Source organism: Ranitomeya variabilis, chromosome 7, assembly GCF_051348905.1.
Source record: "Ranitomeya variabilis isolate aRanVar5 chromosome 7, aRanVar5.hap1, whole genome shotgun sequence".
Lineage (NCBI taxonomy): Eukaryota > Metazoa > Chordata > Amphibia > Anura > Dendrobatidae > Ranitomeya > Ranitomeya variabilis.
This window is the reverse complement of record NC_135238.1, coordinates 233,860,119-233,869,552: the sequence shown is the minus strand read 5'-3', so window position 1 is coordinate 233,869,552 and position 9,434 is coordinate 233,860,119. Positions and strand designations below refer to the sequence as shown.

At 42.0% G+C, this 9,434-nt stretch overlaps 1 protein-coding gene across 1 annotated transcript in view; it reads left to right on the top strand.

Annotated features, from left to right (window-relative positions):
• Nucleotides 1–1,880: 1,880 nt before the first annotated feature.
• VIL1 (villin 1) overlaps nt 1,881–9,434 on the top strand; it is a 35,503-nt gene continuing 27,949 nt past the window's right edge. Inside the window, exon 1 of the mRNA XM_077273197.1 lies at nt 1,881–1,982. The gene's annotated coding sequence lies outside the window, so the exon portion shown is untranslated. The remainder of the gene's footprint in view (nt 1,983–9,434) is intronic.

Here is a 9,434-nt window from a genome sequence, read left to right as displayed (position 1 = left end):
AATTTGCTTTCATCAGAAAAAAGTACTTGGGACCACTTAGCAACAGTCCAGTGCTGCTTCTCTGTAGCCCAGGTCAGGCGCTTCTGCCGCTGTTTATGGTTCAAAAGTGGCTTTACCTGGGGAATGCGGCACCTGTAGCCCATTTCCTGCACACGCCTGTGCACGGTGGCTCTGGATGTTTCCACACCAGACTCAGTCCACTGCTTCCTCAGGTTCCCCAAGGTCTGGAATCGGTCCTTCTCCACAATCTTCCTCAGGGTCCGGTCACCTCTTCTCGTTGTACAGCGTTTTCTGCCACATTGTTTCCTTCCAACAGACTTACCATTGAGGTGCCTTGATACAGCACTCTGGGAACAGCCTATTTGTTGAGAAATTTCTTTCTGGGTCTTACCCTCTTGCTTGAGGGTGTCAATGATGACCTTCTTGACATCTGTCAGGTCGCTAGTCTTACCCATGATGGGGGTTTTGAGTAATGAACCAGGCAGGGAGTTTTTAAAAGCCTCAGGTATCTTTTGCATGTGTTTAGAGTTAATTAGTTGATTCAGAAGATTAGGGTAATAGGTCGTTTAGAGAACCTTTTCTTGATATGCTAATTTATTGAGACAGGTTTTTTGGGTTATCAGGAGTTGTAGGCCAAAATCATCAGTATTAAAACAATAAAAGACCTGACAAATTTCAGTTGGTGGATAATGAATCTATAATATATGAAAGTTTAATTGTAATCATTACATTATGGTAAATAATGAAATTTAACACTATATGCTAATTTTTTGAGAAGGACCTGTATATCATCCAAGCACGCCAGAGATACTTGGATAACACCCGAGCACCCTCTGATAACACGTTCTCCGAACATTTATGCTCATCACTAATCACAAATGTCAGCATGTAATACATTCCTCAACACTTGCAAATTGCAACACCATAAAGGAAAAGATGAGGAATTTCCAAAACATCTGGATTATTCAATCTGGAATATTATCGCCATGCACAGAAATCCCGGCACCTACAGCCTTGGTTGCCATCACTGAGGTTATTAATGGTTGTCTGATTAAAGTTATGCTGCTGAATGCATTTGAGCAAATCATCAAGATCCTCTGCTGGCAGCTCTTGTGTAATCACCGACCAATGATGTAGACAAGTCCGGAGACACTACATCCATGAGAGCACATTTAGGACACTCACAATAGCATCAGCAACATGTGGCCTGGGGATATTGAGTTGAAAAACTGCACAGGATCATATTGTCCTGGATCCTTTCTGTTGCAAAATCAAATAGTGCACGGCCTCAAAAAGCAAAAAGTCAACCAGGAGGAACAGTATGAACAATTCAATATATACTGTATGTATACGGTCTGCAATGCTACACTTAAAGGACCACGCCAGGCAAAACCTATTAAAAAAAAAATGTGCGAAGTACAGGAACCGAGAGGGTGGAGCACAATACACAGATTCAAAGTAGATCACAGTGAATCTTTGTGTCATGTTCCGCCTCTCCAGACCCTAATGTGTCAGGGATGTCTTTTCTCAAAAACTGCCCAAACGGATTTTTAAACTACTGGTGTGGTTCATCTTAGTGCATGGCCCTCTACAAAGACTTGTGCGTATTTTGGAAGGGATTTTGGAGATGACAGACCCTTTAAAGAGGACTTGCCAGCATTGGTTCCAAAACCATATTCTCACAATATACACTATAGGTTGCATTTTACAAGAAGCAGCAGGGTGAAAAAAAAAAAAGCTGATGAAATAAATAAACGGTAATTAATATAGTGCGTGTAATTAGCATGAAACGCACAGGGGAGAGGTGTATGACGGCCTCTCTACAGCTGAGCGCATCGCCTTATATGGCAAATACGGCTTGTAATTTAGCGGCACAGAGCCAGGGACAAAGGTCGCTGCACCCTGTCAGGAGACTGTACCGGTACAGGTGCACAGGTCTGCTCTGCTCTCCTGACAGCCGGCCACACCTGACAGACGCCCAGGTAAGCTCCTTTCCACCTGTCCCCATTGTCCCCTAGGAACAGCTGAATTTTTGTTTAACTGTAAACAGCAGCAAAGCTGATCTTAGGCGCAGAAATCTAACCCACAACGAATGCACTGATACATTGTGGCAAACTATCAGGACAGGAGAGAGGTTTGTGCTTCTGATGTGTTTGGCTCACAGAGGGTTGTGTATATTGGGTACAACTGTAGTAAAATTATTAGGCTTTAGAGAGATAAATCTGGGTGAATTGCTACATTGTAAAACATTTTCTCCTATCACAAATTAGGAGTTTTACAGCAAATTCAAATTCGGTGGATCTTGCACGCTTTAATCTGGACTAATAATGGATTGAAAATAATTTCTGCTGTTATACCGCATTGGATAACAGTATGGAGATAAATTATTAATTATATCTACTGATTTATCAGATCCAGGGTCTGTGTACCTCAAATACATATATGCTGCTGAAGAACATCTTTGAAAGCTATGATCAGTCCTATCTATACAGAATATTATATTGATTGACAGACAGGCCTGACCATAGCTATCAAAGATGTTCTTCAGCGTGTATGTGTGTGTGTGTATATATATATATATATATATATATATATATATATATATATATATATATATATATATATATATACATATAAATAATGAATTGTACAGCATATAAGACGGAATTCAATAGTTTTTTTCATCATCCATTTATGATAAGTCCACTGAACGTCAATATTAGATCAGGCCAAGTTCTAATAGAAAGCAAAATCGATTTGCAGCACGACCTGTTTTGCCAGGACAAGGATGTACATTGATTATAATTATACAAATATTGCTGCCCCTCTGGTTACCCGCACAAAGGGAGAGCTCCGCAATTAACTTAGCTTTGGATGACTAATGATAGGAAGAAGGTTGCAGTGGCCCTTTAATGTTTCCATTCCTTACAAAGAGCTAGCCATAACTTACTTGGATACAGTTGTTGACATTGTGAAGCTGAGATTTGTAACACTGTAGATACTGAGTAAATAAACAGTTTCCTTTCATTCATTGCATTCAGTTGTATTGTTAGCTGCTCTCTTTCAGTTTCCTGATGTCTGATATTAATCTTTATTAATAATAATCTTTATTTTTATATAGCGCTAACATATTCCGCAGCGCTTTACAGTTTTGATATTGCACTTTTGTTTTTGTGGTGCACTCCCTGTTCCCCCAGTGCATGGCAAGTACAGCCTGTCAGTTATTGTAATGGAAGCCTGACGCATTTCAGTCACTTCTTGGTTGTATCTCTCATCAACTTCAGTAGGTGACAAGTCTAAGTGATTGTCCATCATTAAACCTATAACTTGTAAAATATGAATAAGTGTTCTGTCAGTATTCTGGTAATTGCACAAATAAGTGTGACGCTTTTGGAATTGAGCTCTTTCAGTTGTCTCAAATGGAAATATAGACTTTGTAAAGCTGTGAAAAATCTTAAAGCACAGACAGACACGAAGGCGCAGAGCTGATACCCCCAGATCTTGAAGGACAGGTATAGCCTAGTGAGACCTCACTCTAAGAACGTACGCATAATATATATCTCCAAGATTTGTTTTCCTCATAACTGCTTAAAACCATAAATGATTCATATCATTGACTTTTGCTGAATGTCCACGAGCAGCTTAAAGGGAGCGTCCACCTTTGAACTTCATTTTACAGCTTATATTGTGTATAGATAATTTCTGCATGAGGAACTTGTAAATAAATTGCATTTCTTATCTTGTCACAACCTATATCATAGATTAAAGTGTCAGTCACATTCCTGCCTCCTGTCAATGGAAACAGTCATCAAGCAATTATCAGACATTCCTCGAGAAACTTAATTGAACTCTTCTAATACAGCAAGCAGCCAATTATCTTATTCTACATCAGAAGAACAGAGCAAACTCTGAAAGGAAATTAGGAGAGAGGGAAATACACCTGAGCATTTCTGCACAGTGATGTAATGTATGTACACAGTGACTGCACCAGCAGAATAGTGAGCGCAGCTCTGGAGTATAATACAAGATATAACTCAGGATCAGTAATGTAATGTATGTACACAGTGACTGCACCAGCAGAATAGTGAGCGCAGCTCTGGAGTATAATACAGGAGGTAACTCAGGAACAGTAATGTAATGTATGTACACAGTGACTGCACCAGCAGAATAGTGAGTGCAGCTCTGGAGTATAATACAGGATGTAACTCAGGATCAGTAATGAAATGTATGTACACAGTGACTGCACCAGCAGAATAGTGAGTGCAGCTCTGGAGTATAATACAGGATGTAACTCAGGATCAGTAATGTAATGTATGTACACAGTGACTGCACCAGCAGAATAGTGAGCGCAGCTCTGGAGTATAATACAGGAGGTAACTCAGGAACAGTAATGTAATGTATGTACACAGTGACTGCACCAGCAGAATAGTGAGCGCAGCTCTGGAGTATAATACAAGATATAACTCAGGATCAGTAATGTAATGTATGTACACAGTGACTGCACCAGCAGAATAGTGAGCGCAGCTCTGGAGTATAATACAGGAGGTAACTCAGGAACAGTAATGTAATGTATGTACACAGTGACTGCACCAGCAGAATAGTGAGTGCAGCTCTGGAGTATAATACAGGATGTAACTCAGGATCAGTAATGAAATGTATGTACACAGTGACTGCACCAGCAGAATAGTGAGTGCAGCTCTGGAGTATAATACAGGATGTAACTCAGGATCAGTAATGTAATGTATGTACACAGTGACTGCACCAGCAGAATAGTGAGCGCAGCTCTGGAGTATAATACAGGAGGTAACTCAGGAACAGTAATGTAATGTATGTACACAGTGACTGCACCAGCAGAATAGTGAGTGCAGCTCTGGAGTATAATACAGGATGTAACTCAGGATCAGTAATGTAATGTATGTACACAGTGACAAGCACCAGCAGAATAGTGAGTGCAGCTCTGGAGTATAATACAGGATGTAACTCAGGATCAGTAATGTAATGTATGTACACAGTGACTGCACCAGCAGAATAGTGAGTGCAGCTCTGGAGTATAATACAGAATGTAACTCAGGATCAGTAATGTAATGTATGTACACAGTGACTGCACCAGCAGAATAGTGAGTGCATCTCTGGGGTATAATACAGGATGTAACTCAGGATCAGTAATGTAATGTATGTACACAGTGACTGCACCAGCAGAATAGTGAGTGCAGCTCTGGAGTATAATACAGGATGTAACTCAGGATCAGTAATGTAATGTATGTACACAGTGACTGCACCAGCAGAATAGTGAGTGCACCTCTGGGGTATAATACAGGAGGTAACTCAGGATCAGTAATGTAATGTATGTACACAGTGACAAGCACCAGCAGAATAGTGAGTGCAGCTCTGGGGTATAATACAGGATGTAACTCAGGATCAGTAATGTAATGCATGTACACAGTGACTGCACCAGCAGAATAGTGAGTGCAGCTCTGGGGTATAATACAGGATGTAACTCAGGATCAGTAATGTAATGTATGTACACAGTGACTGCACCAGCAGAATAGTGAGTGCAGCTCTGGAGTATAATACAGGATGTAACTCAGGATCAGTAATGTAATGCATGTACACAGTGACTGCACCAGCAGAATAGTGAGTGCAGCTCTGGGGTATAATACAGGATGTAACTCAGGGTCAGTAATGTAATGTATGTACACAGTGACTGCACCAGCAGAATAGTGAGTGCAGCTCTGGAGTATAATACAGGATGTAACTCAGGATCAGTAATGTAATGCATGTACACAGTGACTGCACCAGCAGAATAGTGAGTGCAGCTCTGGGGTATAATACAGGATGTAACTCAGGATCAGTAATGTAATGTATGTACACAGTGACTGCACCAGCAGAATAGTGAGTGCAGCTCTGGAGTATAATACAGGATGTAACTCAGGATAAGTAATGTATGTACACAGTGAATGTAGATCAGTTTTACCTTTTCATTAATGTGGAGCTCACAACTTCATTTTGTTTGGATAGCTCAGTCATTATTTACATTTTATTATCAGTTTATATAAAAATCAAACAATTCTCATGTGATGTAGGCAGCAATTGTGGGGATGGTAGATTTGGAAATCTTTGCTGAAATCTAATATTTAAATGCCATCATCTTTCGCATTGCTGATTATGATGTAACTGTGTCCGGACTTTAGATTCAGATCATTTATTTCTATATAGACTATAATTGATGTTTCATATCCTGAATCTATCATAGATTTCATTTGGGGTTTACTTTCAGGAATGTTGTTAGATCTTATGTGTATGGTGTGGAGGGAGGATAACATTAGTTGCATAGTGTTACCCTTATAGCAGAGAGCGGATAACAGGCAGAAATTAAGGCCATTTTTCCGGACCGATTTTGGTAAATCCGCAGGTAAACCGCAGGTAAACCGCACTGCAGATTTCCTGCGTAATTACCGTGATTTTTTTGCTGATTTTGTGCGGATTCCACCTGCGGTTTTACACTTGCGGATTCCTATTATGGAGCAGGTGTAAACCGCTGCGGAATCCGCACAAAGAATTGACATGCTGCGGAATAATCAATGCTACGTTTCCTCGCGTTTTTTTCCTCATCATGTGCACTGCGGATTTTGTTTTCCATAGGATAACATGGTACTGTAAACTCAGGGAAAACTGCTGCGAATCTGCAGCGGCCAATCTGCTGCGGATGTGCAGCAATATCCGCAACGTGTGCACATAGTCTCATGCCGCCATTCATTCATCTGAATGGTCACCGTATACTACATTCTCCTATAATGGCCGCTGCAGGGGAAATTCCTGACCTACCACCAATGCCTCAGCAATCTGTTCCCTTATCAAAAGGATTTCCCATGATGTAATAGTTATGATAAAATACATTTCATTATTGCTGTGGAAGCATTAAACATGATACAATCTATGCAGCAGTTTAAAGTAACAACTTGACCAATGAAATCTCCTTTTACTGTCGTCACTGACATCAGGAAGCTGACGGTATATGGCGGAGACATGTCGGGTCCTCCAGGGCTCCCGGAAGTCATCGCCGCTCCACTAATCGGCGGAGCTGCTCTGGGTGTCATGCTGGGAGTTGTCATTCTCGGGTCCAGACCACGTCTTCTTCCAGATACCGTACGTGGGACAAGTGTGGCCCTAACTGTCACTCCCACAAGGGGACAAATTCCTCTCCGGCCCTTAGTCTTATAACAGGGTCAAAGTATCATTTTAATTATTACACATTAATAGATGAATGACTTCATAATTATGACGTTTAGAAAAGTGCGGAGCATGGAAGACAGTATCACATGGGAGGCTTAGATACTCAGCTCAGCAGAAAGTATCACACAGGAGAGGATTAGATACACAGCTCAGCAGACAGTATCACACAGGATAGGATTAGATACACAGCTCAGCAGTCAGTATCACACAGGAGAGGATTAGATACACAGCTCAGCAGACAGTATCACACAGGAGAGGATTAGATACACGGCTCAGCAGACAGTATCACACAGGAGAGGATTAGATACACGGCTCAGCAGTCAGTATCACACATGGTAGGATTAGATACACGGCTCAGCAGAAAGTATCACACATGGTAGGATTAGATACACAGCTCAGCAGAAAGTATCACACAGGAGAGGATTAGATACACAGCTCAGCAGACAGTATCACACAGGATAGGATTAGATACACGGCTCAGCAGACAGTATCACACAGGAGAGGATTAGATACACGGCTCAGCAGACAGGATCACACAGGATAGGATTAGATACACGGCTCAGCAGACAGTATCACACAGGATAGGATTAGATACACAGCTCAGCAGTCAGTATCACACAGGATAGGATTAGATACACAGCTCAGCAGTCAGTATCACACAGGATAGAATTAGATACACGGCTCAGCAGACAGGATCACATAGGATAGGATTAGATACATGGCTCAGCAGACAGGATCACATAGGATAGGATTAGATACACGGCTCAGCAGACAGTATCACACAGGAGAGGATTAGATACACGGCTCAGCAGTCAGTATCACACAGGAGAGGATTAGATACACGGCTCAGCAGACAGTATCACACAGGATAGGATTAGATACACAGCTCAGCAGTCAGTATCACACAGGAGAGGATTAGATACATGGCTCAGCAGTCAGTATCACACAGGATAGGATTAGATACACAGCTCAGCAGTCAGTATCACACAGGATGGGATTAGATACACGGCTCAGCAGACAGTATCACACAGGATAGGGTTAGATACACGGCTCAGCAGACAGTATCACACAGGATAGGATTAGATACACGGCTCAGCAGACAGTATCACACAGGATAGGATTAGATACACGGCTCAGCAGACAGTATCACACAGGATAGGATTAGATACACGGCTCAGCAGTCAGTATCACACAGGATGGGATTAGATACACGGCTCAGCAGTCAGTATCACACAGGATAGGATTAGATACACGGCTCAGCAGACAGTATCACACAGGATAGGATTAGATACACGGCTCAGCAGTCAGTATCACACAGGATGGGATTAGATACACGGCTCAGCAGACAGTATCACCAGTATCACACAGGATAGGATTAGATACACGGCTCAGCAGTCAGTATCACACAGGATAGGATTAGATACACGGCTCAGCAGACTGTATCACACAGGATAGGATTAGATACACGGCTCAGCAGTCAGTATCACACAGGAGAGGATTAGATACACAGCTCAGCAGACAGTATCACACAGGATAGGATTAGATACATAGCTCAGCAGTCAGTATCACACAGGAGAGGATTAGATACACAGCTCAGCAGACAGTATCACACAGGATAGGATTAGATACATAGCTCAGCAGTCAGTATCACACAGGATAGGTCGGGGTCACACTTGCGAGTGCAATGCGAGAAGCTCAATACCCGGCACTCAGGACCGCAGCGTGTGGCTGTATGTATTTCTATGCATCTGTACTCTCCGATCACCGATGTATTATTATTCCCGGCTCGGGTGTGAAGATGATGGAACATTGAAAGCAATGGGGAGATGTGTGAAAACTGTCTAAAATAAAATCTGTCTCTGTTGCCTATAGCAACCAATCAGAACGCAGCTTTCATTTTACCAAAGCAGTTAAAAAAATGGAAGCTGCACTCTGGTTGGTTGCTATGGGCAACAGGGACAGATCCAGTAACTGAGGCCTACTGTTTACATCCTTTTTTACTCAAGGGATCCCATAAACCCAGTAGCCAATGGTTAACCTCGTACTTGGATTTTTCCAGGAGCCTTGGCCCATCCTGTGAGTACAGGGGAGGTCGCAGGATGATTATACCGGCAGCTCATTACTGGGTAGATTACATGGCCGAGGACAAGTGTAAAGATTCCCCAGAGAAATGATGGTCACCCGATATAAGCATTTGGGGC